Raw genomic sequence first — 17,989 nt, 5'->3', positions numbered from 1 at the left:
TTGTCTATTCATCTGCAAACATGCTCAACCTAACGTTATCGTCAGGTTGTCCAGCTTGTTTGCACGATGATAGATGTCTAAACGATTGAATGATCGTTATTGTTCAATCGCTCAGTTAATCGTCTAGTGGATGGGCACCTTTGCAGTTCAGTTTTTAAGACAAGTGTTTTACAAATTTTTGTGGGTTCTAAAATATAATTTGTTTATTGCTGAGACCTAAAGAAGTAGGGAGGACATTTCTCAAACGTTATTTGTCTGAATAGAAAAAATATTGACTGATACATTTTTATTTGTACCTAGCAGTCGCCAAGTAGTAAGGGTAAGATAGCTTCAAAGAGTATTTTACCGCTCATTTTTAATTTTATATATATATAATATATAATCTTTAGAGTACTTGTCATTAGGAATCATTGACATCTTTAAGACATTGGTTCCATTATAAATATTGTTTCAACCCACAAAATGGCGGGAATCCACTATCAGTTTAGCCAATTAAAATCCCTGAATCAAATTATTTATCTAGGTGACTAGCAGTGAGCAAGCTGATTAACGAGGTGGTTCTTGTCCCATTTAAAAGGAGACCCGCTCATCTCATTACAGAGACGTGTCTGTCAGGCGAGCTGGGATACCAGTTGGGAAGAGCAGGGACTGTGGGCCTGTTTCAATATGGATCGCAATTACAACAGCGTACGCAGATCGGCCAGTGTTGAGTATTGCGCATGCAACGCGGTGCGTATGCCCAGGCCAGGACTGTGATCACACAGAAAGCCATCACAGACTGAGTGACGGGACGTCAGCTTTTTGGTGGTGGTGATGGGGAAGTGGTCGGAGAAACGCAGACGTGCCTGTCCATTTGAACGCCATTTCCTGGGCGTGCATACATTAGCCACTGTGACGGCATACGCAGCTTGTGTACTCACTGCGTGCGACGAGGCTTCCAATTTCTGAGACAGGTCAGACCTGCTGTAATTGTGCGTGAGAGGCCGATGTTACTTGATGTCACCGATGTACATGCAGGATTGCATTTGCCCGAAAACTGCTATTCTCTAAGGGTTTGATTTGAGCCCTATTTTAAGGTCTGTCGAGCAGTTATCCTTGGAAAAATTCAGAATTTGTTGTCATATGTGCTGCCGGGACCATAGGAGTGGTACCTGGACATCAGATAAGCTGTCATTTGTTTACTTTTTGGTACGCACAATATTTACCCTTTGAGCACTAGTTTATTTGTTTGAAATAATACACGATCAGACGCATGTCTTTATTATTATTTTTCAGCATATACAGTCAGGTCCATAAATATTGGGACATTGACAGAATTTTCATTTTTGGCCTCTATTCACCACCACAATGGCTTTGAAATGAAACAAACAAGATGTGATTTAACTGCAGACTTTCAGATTTAATTTGAGGGTAATTACATCCAAATCAGGTGAACGGTGTAGGAATTACAACGGTTTCTATATGTGCCTCCCACTGTTTAAGGGGCCAAAAGTAATGGGACAAACTAAACAATCCTAAATCTAACTTTCACTTTTTAATACTTTGTTGCAAATCCTTTGCAGGCAATTACAGCCTGAAGTCTGGAACGCATAGACATCACCAGACGCTGGGTTTCATCCCTGGTGATGCTCTGCCAGGCCTCTACTGCAAATGTCTTCAGTTCCTGCTTGTTCTTGGGGCATTTTTCCTTCAGTTTTGTCTTCATCAAGTGAAATGCATGCTCAATCGGATTCAGGTCAGGGGATTGACTTGGCCATTGCATAACATTCCACTTTTTAGCCTTAAAAAACTCCTTGGTTGCTTTTGCAGTATGCTTCGGGTCATTGTCCATCTGAGAACTCCAATGAGTTCTGAAGCATTTGACTGAATATGAGCATATAATATTGCCCGAAACACTTCAGAATTCATTCTGCTGCTTTTGTCAGCAGTCACATCATCAATAAATACAAGGGAACCAGTTCCATTGGCAGCCATACATGCCCACGCCATGACACTACCACCACCATGCTTCACTGATGAGGTGGTATGTTTTGGATCATGAGCAGTTCCTTCTCTTCCCATCACTCTGGTACAAGTTGATCTTTGTCTCATCTGTCCATAGGATGTTGTTCCAGAACTGTAATGGCTTCTTTAGATGTTGTTTGGCAAACTCTAATCTGGTCTTCCTGTTTTTGTGGCTCACCAATGGTTTGCATCTTGTGGTGAACCCTCTATATTCACTCTTGTGAAGTCTTCTCTTGATTGTTGACTTTGACACATATACATCTACCTCCTGGAGAGTGTTCTTGATTTGGCCAACTGTTGTGAAGGGGTTTTTCTTCACCAGGGAAATAATTCTTCTGTCATCCACCACAGATGTTTTCCGTGGTCTTCCGGGTCTTTTGGTTTTGCTGAGCTCTCTGGTGCGTTCTTTCTTTTTAAGAATGATTTGGCCACACCTAATGTTTTTGCTAACTCTCTGATGGGTTTGTTTTGATTTTTCAGCCTAATGATGGCTTGCTTCACTGATAGTGACAGCTCTTTGGATCTCATACTGAGAATTGACAGCAACTGATTCCAAATGCAAATGTCACACCTAGAATCAACTCCAAACCTTTTACCTGCTTAATTGATAATGAAATAATGAGGGAATAGCCCACACCTGTCCATGAAATAGCTTTTGAGTTGATAGTCCCATCACTTTTGACCCCTTAAAAAGTGGGAGGCACATATTGAAACTGTTGTAATTCCTACACCGTTCACCCGATTTGGATGTAATTACCCTCAAATTAAATCTGAAAGTCTGCAGTTAAAGCACATCTTGTTTGTTTCATTTCAAAACCATTGTGGTGGTGAATAGAGGCCAAAATCTGAAAATTCTGTCAATGTCCCGATATTTATGGACCTGACTCTGTGTATGTATGTATATATATATATATATATATATGTATTAGTCTGCTTGTTGTTCAGCACTCCGGATGATAGAACAAACCAAGGAGCCCTCCTAAATAGTTACATGCTAGGGGGCATCAGCCAAAGTTTTGCCTAGGGCACCGAATTAGCTAGGGCCGGCTCTGACTACACCACTACTGGAACAAAGGCACATTACTAAAGGCCCCCATGCACGGTGCAGATTCAAAGTTGGTAAGATGTGTTTTACGAGTGCCCTTGAAATTCCTCATACGATGTAGTCAAATGGTGTACAATCAATAGTTACACTTCTATGCATCTTATATGATTATATCACATTGTACTCAAAAGATCGTAGATCTCTCTGCAAAACCATCTCATCTGCGATCCAACTAGAGGACAGCAGGGACACTGCATCAGGGTCGCAGAACACACAAAAAAACACCTATTTTCATACGATTGGTCTGTACAACCCGTCGAAACTGTCCATATAGGGTAAAAAATTGTACCATGTATGGGCACCATTAGGGTACAGCAGTGGGTACACACGTAAAGATTTTCTGTCCAACCATCCGACTAGTTGACTGGTTGGAATGAAAATCTGGTAAGATATGAAAGCAAATGACAATCAGCAATTTGCTCCCAAACGCCGGAAAATGGACAAAAACTGTTGTTTGTTAAATATTTGATCTAAACAATTTGTTCAAACTTGTCTGACGACCATTTTCATCTGTTTTCTGGCATTTAGGAGCAAATTGCTGATCGTCAGTTACTCCCATACATTACCAGATTTTCATTCCAACCAATCAACTAGTTGGATGGTTGGACAGAAAATCTTACGTGTGTATGCAGCCTTAGTTCGCAAGGGTGATTCTCGGATGAGGTAAGATGTGCACTTCTCCTAAGGTGTCAGGTCTCTAGGGATGGGGGGCAGGATAATCATTTGTCCATCCTGCAGTGCTCAGCTGACAGACTGAAGCAGCTGGGCAATTGGGCAGTCAATTATTTTTGTAATCCAGAATACAGCAATAGAAGGATGTGATTGTTGGTCATGCGACTGACTTTTTATTTCTTTTGGGTCGGGAAGCCCCACATGTTAGGCAGGCTCAAGCTGCAAATGGGCAATAAAGAACCATCCTATTTGGGCTTATGTCACTCCTCACACCGCTAGTGGGGCCCACCTCCTCCCACAGTGGCCAAACTAATGTTCTCCCTTATAAAAAATATTTCAGGTGACAGAACTGGTTTATCCCTTATGTCCATTACATTTATCATTATGTACATGTTTGTTTAGATGTAGTGCTGCTACCATCTTGTTATACAGTATATTATCACAAGTTGTATGCTTAGGTAGAATAATGCTTACAGTATATTAGCAGATCGGACGGAAATTCTTTTACAAAGGACTTTGGAGTTGTTAGTGTCTTGGAGTTGAACATTTTATGGCATCATAAGATGGTTGGTTCTAGGATTCCCTGCAGTGATTCCAGATGCTCACAAGTAAACCAGAATCTACTCTTTTTCCTTCTAAGCATCAATATTACATGATTGTACCATAAGAGTGGGTACACAGTTGCACGATATTGGCCTGATTTGGTTAAATCAGTACGACAAATTGGGCATACTGTGCAGTGTGTAGGCCTGACTGCGCGCTACCACGGGTCGCATGTGTTATCGTGTGATTGGCCGTGCTGTACAGCCAATTGCACGATATCGCATGCGGGGCTGTGTAGTTTAATGAAGGGTGGAATGAGTGATTGTAACGGCGTGCACTAATTCTTCCGGCAACATTGCCGGTCGTGCTAGTGTGTACCCACCCTAATACCATAAAGTAACTCCAGCATCCACCCATAGGTTTAGGTCACTGTTCAGTGAACAGAAATCACTGTGTTCCCGGAAACCTGCTTTGGCACAGTGCCAGGACTTACTCTCAACTGTGCTGTGAGAGAAGAGAGTGACACCACGCGGGCCTGCACCTCTCTCAAACCGCCGCTGCCTGCACATATTACACATGGGAAAGTTCAGTAAGGGGGCGTCCACACAAGTGCAACATATGCCGACCAGCAATTTAGCGTATATATACCGGTTAGGAGATAACTTTTGCACCTGCTACAGGGCTGGCACAGAGTCACACTGCTCTGCATATGTACAGAAATACACCTTCTTTACCTGCACTTTTCCTTTGGGTAATTTCCTCCCTCTGCGGAAGCCCCTGGATGTTTTACCTTTTGCAGTTGGCTTATTATGCATTATCATGTTGAGGTTTTCAAATACTCTTTGTCATGACAATAATCTTTAATGGTCACTGTAAGAGCATATTGTTACCATATTCACAACTGTGTCTGTAGCCGTCCTGAAATCCGGCTCATCAGTAGTGATGAAATCCACTTTGAAGACCAGCCATCCAAACTCTGCCAAAGTGGGAAAATACATTTCAATTTGTTTTGTTTTGCTAATGTCTTTAGGCAATAGGCCTATATTACAGTGGGCCGGATTCACTACGGATCGCTATTCTGCTTATATTCACGCAACGCAGTTGCTAATAACGATGATATGTAAATGTTTGTATACACATTGTGATCCTAGCCAGACATAAGGACGCCCACTTCCCCTTACATCCGTATACTAAGGCAACATAGAGAAACAATCAGTAACATCGGACCCATACGCACAGATAAGGCAGGTCAGACCTCACTCAGGAACTGCTTACTTCAGTGCCCGCTATGAGACCTCAGACTGCGTCTAGTATCGCAGTGGCTAATTTATGCACGCCCCTGCAACACCGTTGAAGCACACTGGCACGTCTACATTTGCACAACCACCCCTCGTCACCACCCACAAACTGCACTTCCTGTCAGCCACTCTGCCATGGGTCTGCGATCACTTTCCCGATCGTAGCGTCTTGCTCGCACATACACACTGCTATGCATATGCTTGCGCAGTGCAAATTAATTTGCCGATTACGTGCGTATAAGGGGGTGCGTTCCTTATTGAAACAGGCCCAGTGTTATGTACTAACACCATACCGGTGACCAGCCAATCACAGCAACAAATCAGGCTGTGGCTGCTTTCTACCATGTAATTTTGCCTGCACACAGCTGTGTGTAGCCATAGACAGTCCTTACAAGAGATGTGCGCTCATTGGGGCTAATTCTGAGTCAGGCAAATCTCTGTCCATGGCCGTAAATCGAGTTTCTGCATACAGCACATGCGCAGATGCGAATTACACATTTATGCATATGTCCGCCCTCTTCTGAGTCTGATTTGTACTGAGGGAGTTTCGTGGGCATATACTGTATGTAAAGGTCTGGGAGAGTCAGTTGTGCGTTCAGGGAATGGAGTTTCATTTATTAAGAATCTAAAAATAATATAGATTATTTGCATCTCCCAGTTACCCTTATTTCCTTAATGTAACATATAAATATTATCATGGCATCCATGAGTTTTTAATGCTGCTTTAGACCGTTTATGTAGGAAACAATTATAGATATAATTTGATAAGACCACAAGGGGGAGCTGTAGTATTTAAGTTGTATGCTTATTGAAGTTTTAACTACTTGTCAAGCAACAAAAAAAGTGAAGCTGTAAATCTTACAGGGGGTGCATTGTAAACACCACTACAAACTGACTGATTCAGGATGAAAAACATCTTGTAGAGGGCTCACGTTTTCTAAAAAAATGATAATAAAAGCCATGTAATGCTTCCCGATAAATGCAACTGCATTTAAATATATATATATATATATATATATATATGACACACACACACACACACACACATATGGGGGATCTATTTACTACAATCCGCATTTGGAATGCAGATTGTAGTATGATATTACTGACTAATTTTGCATTGTGAATTCAGCCAATATCACAGGGATTTACTAAAAATCCCTCGCAGGGACAGAGCTTGCGATAAAGCTCTGTCCCTGTGAATCCCCTCCGCACACTTATACCGTGACAAGCGCCCGCACATGTGCCGACCGGGTGCCGCTAAGCCCCGCCCCCCATGATCGCAAACCCCCCCCTAATTACACTTACCTCCGGTGATCGGTACTCCAGTCAGCTGATCTCCCATCCTGCACTGGGACCCGATCAACTGACCGGGTCCCAGTGCAGGATGGGAGACCAGCTAACCGGGGGTGGACAGAACCGGACTCCCGATCACTGGTCCCCTGGACTCAGGTAAGTTTATTTTATTTTTTTAAGCAGTGATCAGCGTGGGGTCTGTTTAGACTAGTGGTGTGCACCGGCCACTTTTTGTGTTTTGGATCTGGATCTTTCTTCGTGTTTTAGATCTGGATTGGTTTTGCCAAAACCATCCTTCCGTGTTTTGGGTTCTGGGTTTTGTGTTTTGTATCTGTATTCTTTTGAAAAAAAGCATAAAAACAGCTTAAATCATAGAATTTGTGGGTTTTTCTGCTCCTATGCAATTATTAACCTCAATAACCTTCATTTCCACTCATTTCCAGTCTATTCTGAACACCTCACACCTCACAATATTGTTTTTATGGCCAAAAGATTGCACAGAGGTAGCTGGATGACTATGTTAAGCGACACGAGTGGGCGGCACAAACACGTGGCCCATCTAGGAGTGACACTGCAGTGGCAGACAGAATGGTAGTTTGAAAAACTAGGCCCCAAACAGTACATACTGCAAAGAAAAAAAAGAGGTGCAAGATGGAATTGTCCTTGGGCTCTCCCACCCACCCTTATGTTGTATAAATAGGACATGCACACTTTAACAAACCAATCATTTCAGCGCCAGGGTCTGCCACATGACTGTGGCTGAAATGATTGGTTCGTTTGGGCCCCCACAAACCAAGCTGGCAATTAATGTGTCCCTGCACAAACTGGCTCTACGGAGGCAAGATGTCGTCCTCATCCACCGATTCCTTGGATAAAACAGGAAAAGGGGATTTAGGTGTCCCTGAACTGCTTACGGTCTTAGCCAAAGTTTCTGAACTTGACAGTAACTTTTTATGAACGCACTGCAGGTGCCGTATAAGGGAGGATGTTCCTAGGTGGTTAATGTCCCTACCCCTACTTATTTCACCTTTACATATGGTACATATGGCAAGACAGTTGTTGTCCGGATTTGGATAGAAATATTGCCAGACCAAAGAGGTGGAATGTTTGGTCTTCTTCCCAGGCATGACCGTGATGGGCTTTTTCATCCCACGGACAACAACTGTCTCCCCCGGAGCCTGATTTAAACAAACCACATCACCATCAGAATCCTCCTCGCCAACTTCCTCCTCAGCGCCAGCTACACCAGTATCCTCATCCTGTTGTACTTCAACAGTGACATCTTCAATTTGCGTATCAGCAAGTGGACTGTGGGTGCTCCTTTCAGCACTTGCAGGGGGCGTGCAAATGGTGGAAAGAGCCACCTCTTCCCGTCCAGTGCTGGGAAGGTCAGGCATCGCAACCGCCACCACACTTGGACTCTCCTTGGGGATTTGTGATATCTTCTTAGAACGCACAGTTCTTCGCTGTGCTTTTGCCAGCTTAACTCGTTTGATTTTTTTAGTGGGAGGAGGGCTTCCATCGTCATGTGAAGCTGAACCACTAGTCATGAACATAGGGAAAGACCTTAGCCGTTCCTTGCCACTCCGTGTCGTAAATGGCATATTGGCAAGTTTACGTTTCTCTTCAGATGATTTAAATGTTTTTTTCAAGGTCATTTTCCTGAACTTTGTCATTTGGGATTGTATGTGCCCTCTACTATAACATTGGGCATCGGCCTTGGCAGACGACGTTGATGGCATGTTATCGTCTATGTCATGACTAGTGGCAGCAGCTTCAGCACTAGGAGGAAGTGGTTCTTGATCTTTCTCTATTTTATTTTTATCGGAGAAAGTTTGGTCCTCCATTTATGTTCTAATGATATATACGTGCGGCTAAGGCGCACACAAACACAGAAAATTATTTTTTATTTTTGTTGGAGACTAGTGTACTTTGGGGGTTACAGCACCCTTTAATAGACAAGCCAACCGGCCTTTAACTTATGGGACACAGGCGCACGCTTGGCACTACTTTGTTGATGCACGTGTGGCTACTGCGCACACAATTCACAAACAAAAAAATATTTATTTTTTTTAGCACTTTCGGGGAGCACCCCTGACGGACAGAGCACCCCTTGGACAACACTATAGCACCCCTTTAGGACTGGGACACTGCACAGGACTTTGGAGTGGACACAGCCCCTATGGACAACTGACTGCACAACGCAGTCCAGCCAGCCCCTATGGACTTTAAAGTAGTGGACACAGCCCCTATGGACAACAGCAGCGCAGCACAACACTACACTGCACTACACTACAACACTACACTACACAGCCCAGCCAGCCCTAACTCCCACCCTCCCTCTTCACTGTCCACAGCCGAGAGAGAAAATGGCGCTGACGCGGGTACCTTATATAGGATCCAAAACCCGCGAGACCCGGAAGGCGGGATGATGACGTTTTGCCTCGATTTCAGATCTGAGTCAGGCGGGAAAAGTCGAGCCTGACTCGGATCGGGGGGGAGACCCTGGATAACGCCACCTCCAGGTGGTGTTATTATCACAGGGCTTCCCCCGGTATTTTTTCACATTTTATCTTTAGTAACTACAGACAGATCACATTTCCCTGTACAATTATGGGAAATGCGATCTGATTACTAAAAATAAGTGATAATTAGGGCTTGGAGTAGAATTTTATTAATTCTACTCCAATTGCCCTTTAGCAACTTTAGGTGATCCTAAAATAATGTGCAAAGGGTGTGAAAATACCCTTTTTCACTTTATTTTAATAAAAATAATGTTAATAAATAGAACCCATAGAGAGATAGGAAAATAAAAAACAAAAATTATGTATAAAAAAAGGATTGCACACAAGGTATGTCATTTTTATATATATAAAAATGTGTGTGTGTGTAAAGAAATAGGTTGATTTAATTGGTTTTAGGCACGCAATATTGTCCCTTAGTGGTGTGTATTACGTATTGGGCATGAGCCACGATTTTGTGCCATAGTGTTGAGGGTAGTGTGGCATATAAAGTATGAGGCTATAGACAGGGCAGGAAGATTGATTCCCTTTAATCTGCAATAAGAGGGCAGGTGATACTGCTACCTTGGCAATACTGGATCAGGAAAGACATTTGCATGTATGGCACTGCTACAGTGTCCTGAGATAGAAACACGGATACCCCTTTCATACTGTCAGCAAATAACCCCCATCAACTGTGCAGTGTGAAAGGGCTCAGTTGATCTAACCCGGGTCGAGCGACCTGGCATTTCAACCTGGGTAACGAGCAGGGTTGAACATGAGTTCAGCTCGGTTCGCGGTGCAGTGTGAAAGGGTTACCCGGGACAAGGCGACCCGGGTCCCGTTCACTGCATAGGAAGAGAGGGTGCTTGGAGAAGCAGCAGCACAGCAGTAATGGTGGTGACGGCATTATTGCCAGGTCGGGCCGCCAATCTGAAAGGGGGGTCGCACCCAGGATGGGCGCGTGTACAAATCCTGGGGGCGACCCGGCATTTGCGATGTGAAAGAGGTATTCGTGATGTAAAAGTTACATCCTCTGCAATTTACTCTGTTGAACTGATAATGAGATATTTGATTATTTGTATTTGGAGTACAAACAACTGATATCAGAATGTTTCTGGTAGTATAAAGGATGAAATAGGCAACATTTAATTCAACTGCTCGGGAATCGGGTTGAAAAGACGCAATCCTGTGTACATGGCTCAGCTCACAGTCTGACCCTTTCCATTCTGTTAGTGGATATTAGTTGAAAGTCATATGACCATTGTCATAGAAATGACAGAAATCACATTAATTCTCCTATTTCATTTCTGCCTGCAGGAACCTGAATCTTACCTGTCTGAGTGGGAACTGAGAGTAGACACACTGGATCCAGCATAAAAACAAGAAGGACAGAGTATAAATTGCAGTACATCTAAATGCTGTAAATAACACCATGCAAATGAAAGATATACAAATGATTAACAATTGCCAGTGAATTAGATGAATGGATAGATCGCAAATGCATAGAAAATGACTTACTGCGCCCACTTCAAAATCAATGGTTGAATGCTTGAACGACGACCTGTCTCCCAGGCTGCTCTGATCAATAGACAAAAAGTGCTGTATAATGACATAATGGGAATTGAAGAGAGTTACCTGCAGCGAGGAGAGATGGCAGGAACCCTGAGAGACGCATGACTGCTGTGTCTGGGATATGGATCATCTGTGAGGGCGGCAGCTCCTCACCCGGCTGTCACAGATTTCTATATATTGTACAAACAAATGATGTGTAAACAAAACTAACATTATCTCATTGCTGGCAAAGAGATCTATACCAAGTGGCAAATGCAGGATTTCTACACAGGAGTTTCCAAATACTTGAGTTTTCCATTTTTACCATTAAGCGGGTATAATCAGCACTTAACCAGCTATAATATACATCATACGAATGTACTGAATGAAATAATTCTGACATATACAAGAGCAGCGATCACAGTAAGCAATTATATGTGGAAGTAGGGCCATCCTGTCTGAGCTGAATCATTTTATACAGAAAAAAAGAGATTTGCCCCCCAGCACACTGCAGCAAAAACAATACTTAAATCCTACATGATAATAGAGATTTAGAGATATTAGTTACACACATTTGCAAATATATGAATAAGCGCCAGGCCAATCATCAAGGCTTCTCTATACTGGCGTCCCTAACATTAAGGGGCTCATATCCGAGAAGCAAGGCACCCCAAAAAAATTCCAGCCAAGGGCCATCCCCAGGGCATCACACGAAAAAAGAAAAAAGGTGATAGTGAAGTATAAAGAAAAGATGTGTAAAGATAAATCAATAAGTGTTAATGAAATGATAAAGAATTAAAATGACATAATTAATGTACAAACAAATAGAGAACTGAATCATTTTATTTCAGATCCGGGCTACATTCTAGGTCATTTGAGCAAGTTGGGGAATCGGGGGGGGGGGGGGGGAAAGACCCTTGCACTGCCCTGGACATACTGTAGATGTACAGAGTGGTCTCCTTATGTACTGGATAGTGCATTATTCAGTATTACTAATTGATCCTATAGATGGTCTATATCAGTACACCCCTGACAGTGCATGTTTTCCAGATTTCCTAGTTGGTGCACAATTATATTCATTACTGGCTTTTCATTATTCACTACTGGCTGACACATTTTAAAACATCAACAGGTACTCATACGGGCACGGAGGTGGGGTTTCTGAGCACCCAGGAAGCCCCCCCTGCCCACCGATCAGTAAGTGTAGTGCGGACCACAGTGACTTCGGTCCGCACTACACCGTGACAAACACACTGCAGCGCCGGCGCTGCAGTGTGTTTGTTTTAGCAGCCAATGAGAGTCAGACAGACTCTCATTGGCTGCTGCATCCACGGAGGGAGCCAGGCTGGAGCTCACTCATGAGCTTCCGCCATCGTGACGTCTCTCCCATAGTGCCGAGTGGGAGGACTGAGGAGCGGACGGTGGCTGGCACAGGAACAGGGATTCAGGTAAGTAATCTGTGTGTGTGTCATGTGATATATATTTAAGGGGCAGTGCATAGGGGGATCAATACTGGGGGTACTGCATAGGGAGGACCTACTACTGGAGCATTGTATAAAAGGCACTGTATACGGGGGCACTACTGGGGGGAGTAGAGTCTTTAATAACTCATGCTGGCTGTTTTTATTTGCCTGCTGCATTCATGTTTTTTAGTGATAGAGCCTCGGTGTGTGTACCCCGTCATAGGCTGAGTGGTATATTTTACTGTAGTGGTCCTATACCTGTATAAGATGTTTATATATATATATATATATATATATATAATTTATTTGTGGCTAGATGTTTTTTCATTGGTTCGGTAACCAAGGATTTGGAAGCCCCCCTTTCAAAATCCTGCGTTTGCCACTGTAGTGTTAATTATTTCATTTATAACACTGATAGCCCTTTTACACCAGAGCTAAAACCCGGGTTATTGCAGGGTTCACCCAGGTAGCTCCTTGGTGTAAAAGGGGAAAGGGTTGGATTCCCGGGTGGAGTAACCTGGCAATCCAACCCAGGTAACTTGCAGGGTTTAACATGGGAATAATCCGTGAAATCCTGCAGTGTAAACGGCGTGAACCGGGTCATGATGACCTGGAACGTGCCTCATGCCTGCCGCTTGGCCGGCTTCAGTGGCGCTTGGAGATGACATCTTCACTGTAAGACCGCACACACAGACTGTATCGCCATGCACAAGACTGTGGCTAATATTATCATTATAATTGTTTGCTTATAAGGCACTGCAAGTATTTTGTAGTGTTGAAATGGGGGAATATAACGGACTATATGTTACATGAGTACAAAAAACTTAGCAGGTTTACATATATGCACAGTTACAGTGTACAGTGAACATAATTGTATATGGTAAACACAAGGGAAAGGGTCCTGTTCGCACAAGTTCCAAATTTAATAGCATTTTAGTGACGGCCACCCAACATCATCCCCTCTTCATTAATTTACTACTCTCAAGCATAATTTACTCTTTCAAAACCAATAATTAACCACTACAGCCATTGACTCCTTCCTCCCCTTGTTACAGTCGCATTATCACTCATTAAACACCTTCCTCTGCCTCATGAAAGAACCCTTTAATTGTAATTAACAACATGTAAAGCATTGACGCCTTCACTCTCACAATCAAACACATTTATCCTAATTAACCCCTTTTTCTTAGTAACTTTCCTCAACTATAGCCAACCCCCTTCTTTTTTTTTAGCTAAATAGATATCAGCCATAACATTAAAACCACTGACAGATGAAGAGAATAACATTGATTAGCTCATTACAATGGCGACCGTCGAGAGGTGGGATATACTGTATTAGTAAGCTAGTGACCAGTGAGTTCTTGAAGTTGAAGTGTTGGAGACAGGAAAAGTGGGAAAGTGTAAGGATCTGAGAACTTTTGGCATATTTGTGATGGCTAGACAACTGTGTCAGAGCATCTCCAAAACAACAGGTCTTGTGGGTTGTTACCAGTATGCAGAGATTAGTACCTACCAAAAGTGGTCCAAGGAAGGAGGTGTGAGGATCATGGGCGACCAAGGCTCGTTGCTGTGTGTAGGGAGCGAAGGCTTGTCCAATCCTAGAGAAGAGCCACTGTAGCACAAATTGCTGGAAAAGTTAATGCTAGTTATGATAGAAAGGTGCCAGAACACACAGTGCATCGCAGCTTGCTGCATAGCCGCAGAAACATAGAATTTGATGGCAGATGAGAACCGCTTGGCCCATTCAGTGCCGGTATAGCAGAGTGCCCACGCTAACCCCTATCCAGTGCCATAAGCACCTGGGCAGGTGAACATCAGATTTGGACCATGGAGCAATGGAAGAAGGTGGCCTGGTCTGACGAATCATGTTTTCTTTTACATTATGTGGATGGCCAGGTGCACTAGCATCATTTCCCTGGGGAAGAGAAGATCACCACGATACACTATGAGAAGAATGCATGCCGGCAGAGGCAGGGTGATGCTCTGGGCATTGTTCAGCTGGAAAACCTTGGTTCCTGCCATTTATGTGGATGTTACTTTGACACAAACCACCTACAGTACCTAAACATTGTTGCAGATCAAATAAATCTCTTCATGACAATGATATTCCCTTATGGCAGGGATGGGGAACCTCAGGCCCAGGGGCCGTATAAGGCCCGCGGAATCATTTGGTCTAGCCCTCTGAGCTTTTTTCTGCTAGCCTCATCTGGCTAGCAGGGTGCCTAGAATGGCACACTGCAGCCAGAATCAATGCAGCAGTGCCGCCTGGAGCGTCCTTAGGTCACACCGCTGCCCTTACAGCTCCCCCGAGCATCCTAAGGATGCTCCAGGCATTGCTGTAATCACTGCCAGTTGTGGCACTGCCCCCATGTGATGTCACACTGAGGGGGTGTGGCCTGCATCGGGCCCGCGAATAATGTTATATATATCAAAATGGCCCTCTGCAGAAAAAAGGTTCCCCATCCCTGCCTTATGGCATAAGCCTCTTTAAGCAGAACACTGAAAATATTGTTCAGGAATGGTTTGAGAAACATGACAAAGCTTTTGAGGTTTTCACTTGGCCTCCAAATTTCACAGATCTCAATCCAATCGAGCTTATGTGGGATGTGCTGGAGAATCAAGTCTGAGCCATGGAGGACACACCGTGCAACGTACTGGTGTGCTCTAATGAAGGGAGAAGAATAGACACGCCAGAGAGTAGAAGGGGAGAGTCAGTGGCACACACAGAGGTAACGTAGAGTCAATGGCACACACAGAGATAACAGAGAGAGTCAATGGCACACACAGATGTAACGTAGAGTCAATGGCACTCACAGAGATAACGGATAGTCAATGGCACACACAGAGATAACGTAGAGTCAATGGCACTCACAGAGATAACGGAGAGTCAATGGCACACACAGAGAAGATTGTGTAGACAGAGCAAGGGAATATTGGCTGACAACAGGAGTAGACTTGTGGCTGGTTTTAAATGGTTTTTGGCATTAATCCATAGTGAAATACATTAGACTGATAAATGAGATAACTTTAAAAAAAAGAGGGCGATAGTGATTTACATACAAATGCAGAGTTGGGGCTGGGAGGCATGGCAACCAGATATCTCTAAATGAAGAGCTGGACTGTACAGACTAATTTTTGAAGTGATAGGAACAAGTATCTCTCCTCAGCTCTCCTTACACCTCTGTCCCTACTCAAACTAGTACTGGACATCAATACCAATTGTTTCTAAAACATCAATATTCAAGCATGATTCTGTACTATATTCAGGGGGGGGGGATGTATCAAGCCTTGGAGAGAGTTAAAGTACCATCCAATCAGCTCCTAGTTGTCATTTTTCAAACACATCCTGTAAAATGACAGTTATAAAGTACCAATCAATCAGGTGCTATTCACTTCACCTCTCTCCAAGGCTTGATACATTTCCCCCGCAGTATGGCATGTACTGAGCGATATAAGTGATGGATGGATTCTAAATTTGACAGATATCTCTAAATACCACCCAGTATCTTTGTTTTCCTACCCACCTCAGCCCCAGAGCTAATGCTATTGCACATGCATAACACCATATATCATCACTCAGGAATATCGTAATTACGTGTAACAAATATATATATATATATATATATATATATATATATACTTACTTTGCCAATTCTGTATCAATTCGGAATATCGTTACCGAATCAGCAATTGACCATCCCTAGTTCAAACCATTCTCCCGCTCTTTCCTCATTCCTTTCTCTGTCAATACCTCACCAGGGCCGCAACTAGGGGGGGCTAGAGGTGCATGTGCATCGGGTGCCGGAATTCAGGGGGTGAAAAAGGGATGACTCACGGTGGCTTGGGGGCTGCAGAGTCAGAAAACGGCCATCCAAAAATGGCCACCGCCAAGGAGGAGACAGTTGCTAGAGGTCCTTACTGGACCTCTAGTGCCTGTCTCCTCCTTGGTGGCGGCCATTTTTGGATGGTCATTTTCAGCAGATTCCATGCAGACTAGCCGTCCGCATGGACTCTGTGGAAAATGGCCATCCAAAAATGGCCACCGCCAAGGAGGAGACAGACACTAGAGGTCCTACTGGACCTCTAGTGTCTGTTAGGCCAGCGCAAGTGTCGAGAGAAGATGCTGAAAGCTGCATCTTCTCCGTGAAACCCCCTGGCAACGAGCATAAACTCCATGGTAACGAGCATGTAATCCCCTGACAACGAGCATAAACCCCATGGTAACGAGCATAAACCCCATAGCAATGAGCAGAAATCCCATAGCAAAGAGCATGAATCCCCCCTGGCAATGAGCATGAAACCCCCTTGCAACGAGCATAAAACCCCTGACAATAAGCAGGTAACTTTAAAGTAATTAGAAGCCTTACTGTGGGGCATAAAATGGTGTTGGGCAAATATGTAAGTGGCACTTTGGTAATAGGCATTACAGTGTGTAGCATAATGTGTAATGGGCATTATTGTGTGTGGAATAATGTAAGTCACTATACCAGGGACGTTTGATTAGTGCACTGCCTTATGGAGGAGCAAGGACAAAATCCAAGTATGGGAAGGGAGGCGGCGCAAAATTGCTACCTTGCATCGGGTGACAGATATCCTAGTTTCAGCCCTTACCTCACAACAGTCTCCGCCACTGTGTCCACTCATTCCAACCTCACTCTTGCCCTCCTTGCACCCTATTTTTCCTTGTGCCACATGGCTCACATAATCTCACTTTTTTTTTGCCAGAGCTGCACACAGGTGTCAATGGCCTCTGGCTCCTTTTGGCATGGGCTGCAGGGAATTGCAGTTCTTATTACTCCCGCTGGCAGCTATACTGGCACTGGGGTTACAAAAACAAATAAAGCTGAATAAGCGTGCTAGCAAATGAGCAGGCCACGCTTTGCGTGAGGGTATCTGGGCCGGCAATACCTCTCTAGGGGGTCTATGTACTAAGCAGTGTTATGAGACAGAGTGAAAAGTGATGTCTGTGATAAGGTGCCAGCCAGTCAGCTCCCAAATGTCATTTTTCAAACACAGCCTGTGAGATGGCAGTTGGGAACTGATTGGCTGGCACCTTATCACTGACATCACTTTTCACTCTGTCTCTTATCACTGCTTAGTACATGGACCCCTTAGTCTGTCAGGCCCCCTGAGAGAAGGTGGTAGGGATCATGTCCCTCCTGACCCCACCCCAAGTAAGTCACTCTAGATACAGTGCCTGTCCTGCACAACTAACATGCACTGAACATTCATATATTATTATGTCAGCTACTGTCTGTGATCATTTGCTTTAGTGTAATTTGTTCTTTCCATAGGAAAAATAAGTGTCCAGGATGTAGCCTCTGTATGTCAATATAAATAGGTAAATGAATTATGCAGCAGGAAATGCAATCTGCTTCATACATGTGTCTCATAGCAGTAGTTGCTTATAGAGATCTCATTGTATTCACTGTGGGAATATGGATTCCGGTGTCGGCATTCTGACTGCATCCCTGGGAATATTGGTCCTCATTCAGCAGCTGAACGCAGATTCCTGATGTTCGGGAATCTGCGCAGGCATCTGACCCGTTCTGC

This window comes from Taudactylus pleione, unplaced genomic scaffold, assembly GCF_031769625.1.
Source record: "Taudactylus pleione unplaced genomic scaffold, aTauple2 ptg000423l, whole genome shotgun sequence".
NCBI lineage: Eukaryota > Metazoa > Chordata > Amphibia > Anura > Myobatrachidae > Taudactylus > Taudactylus pleione.
This window is presented reverse-complemented; position numbering follows the sequence as displayed.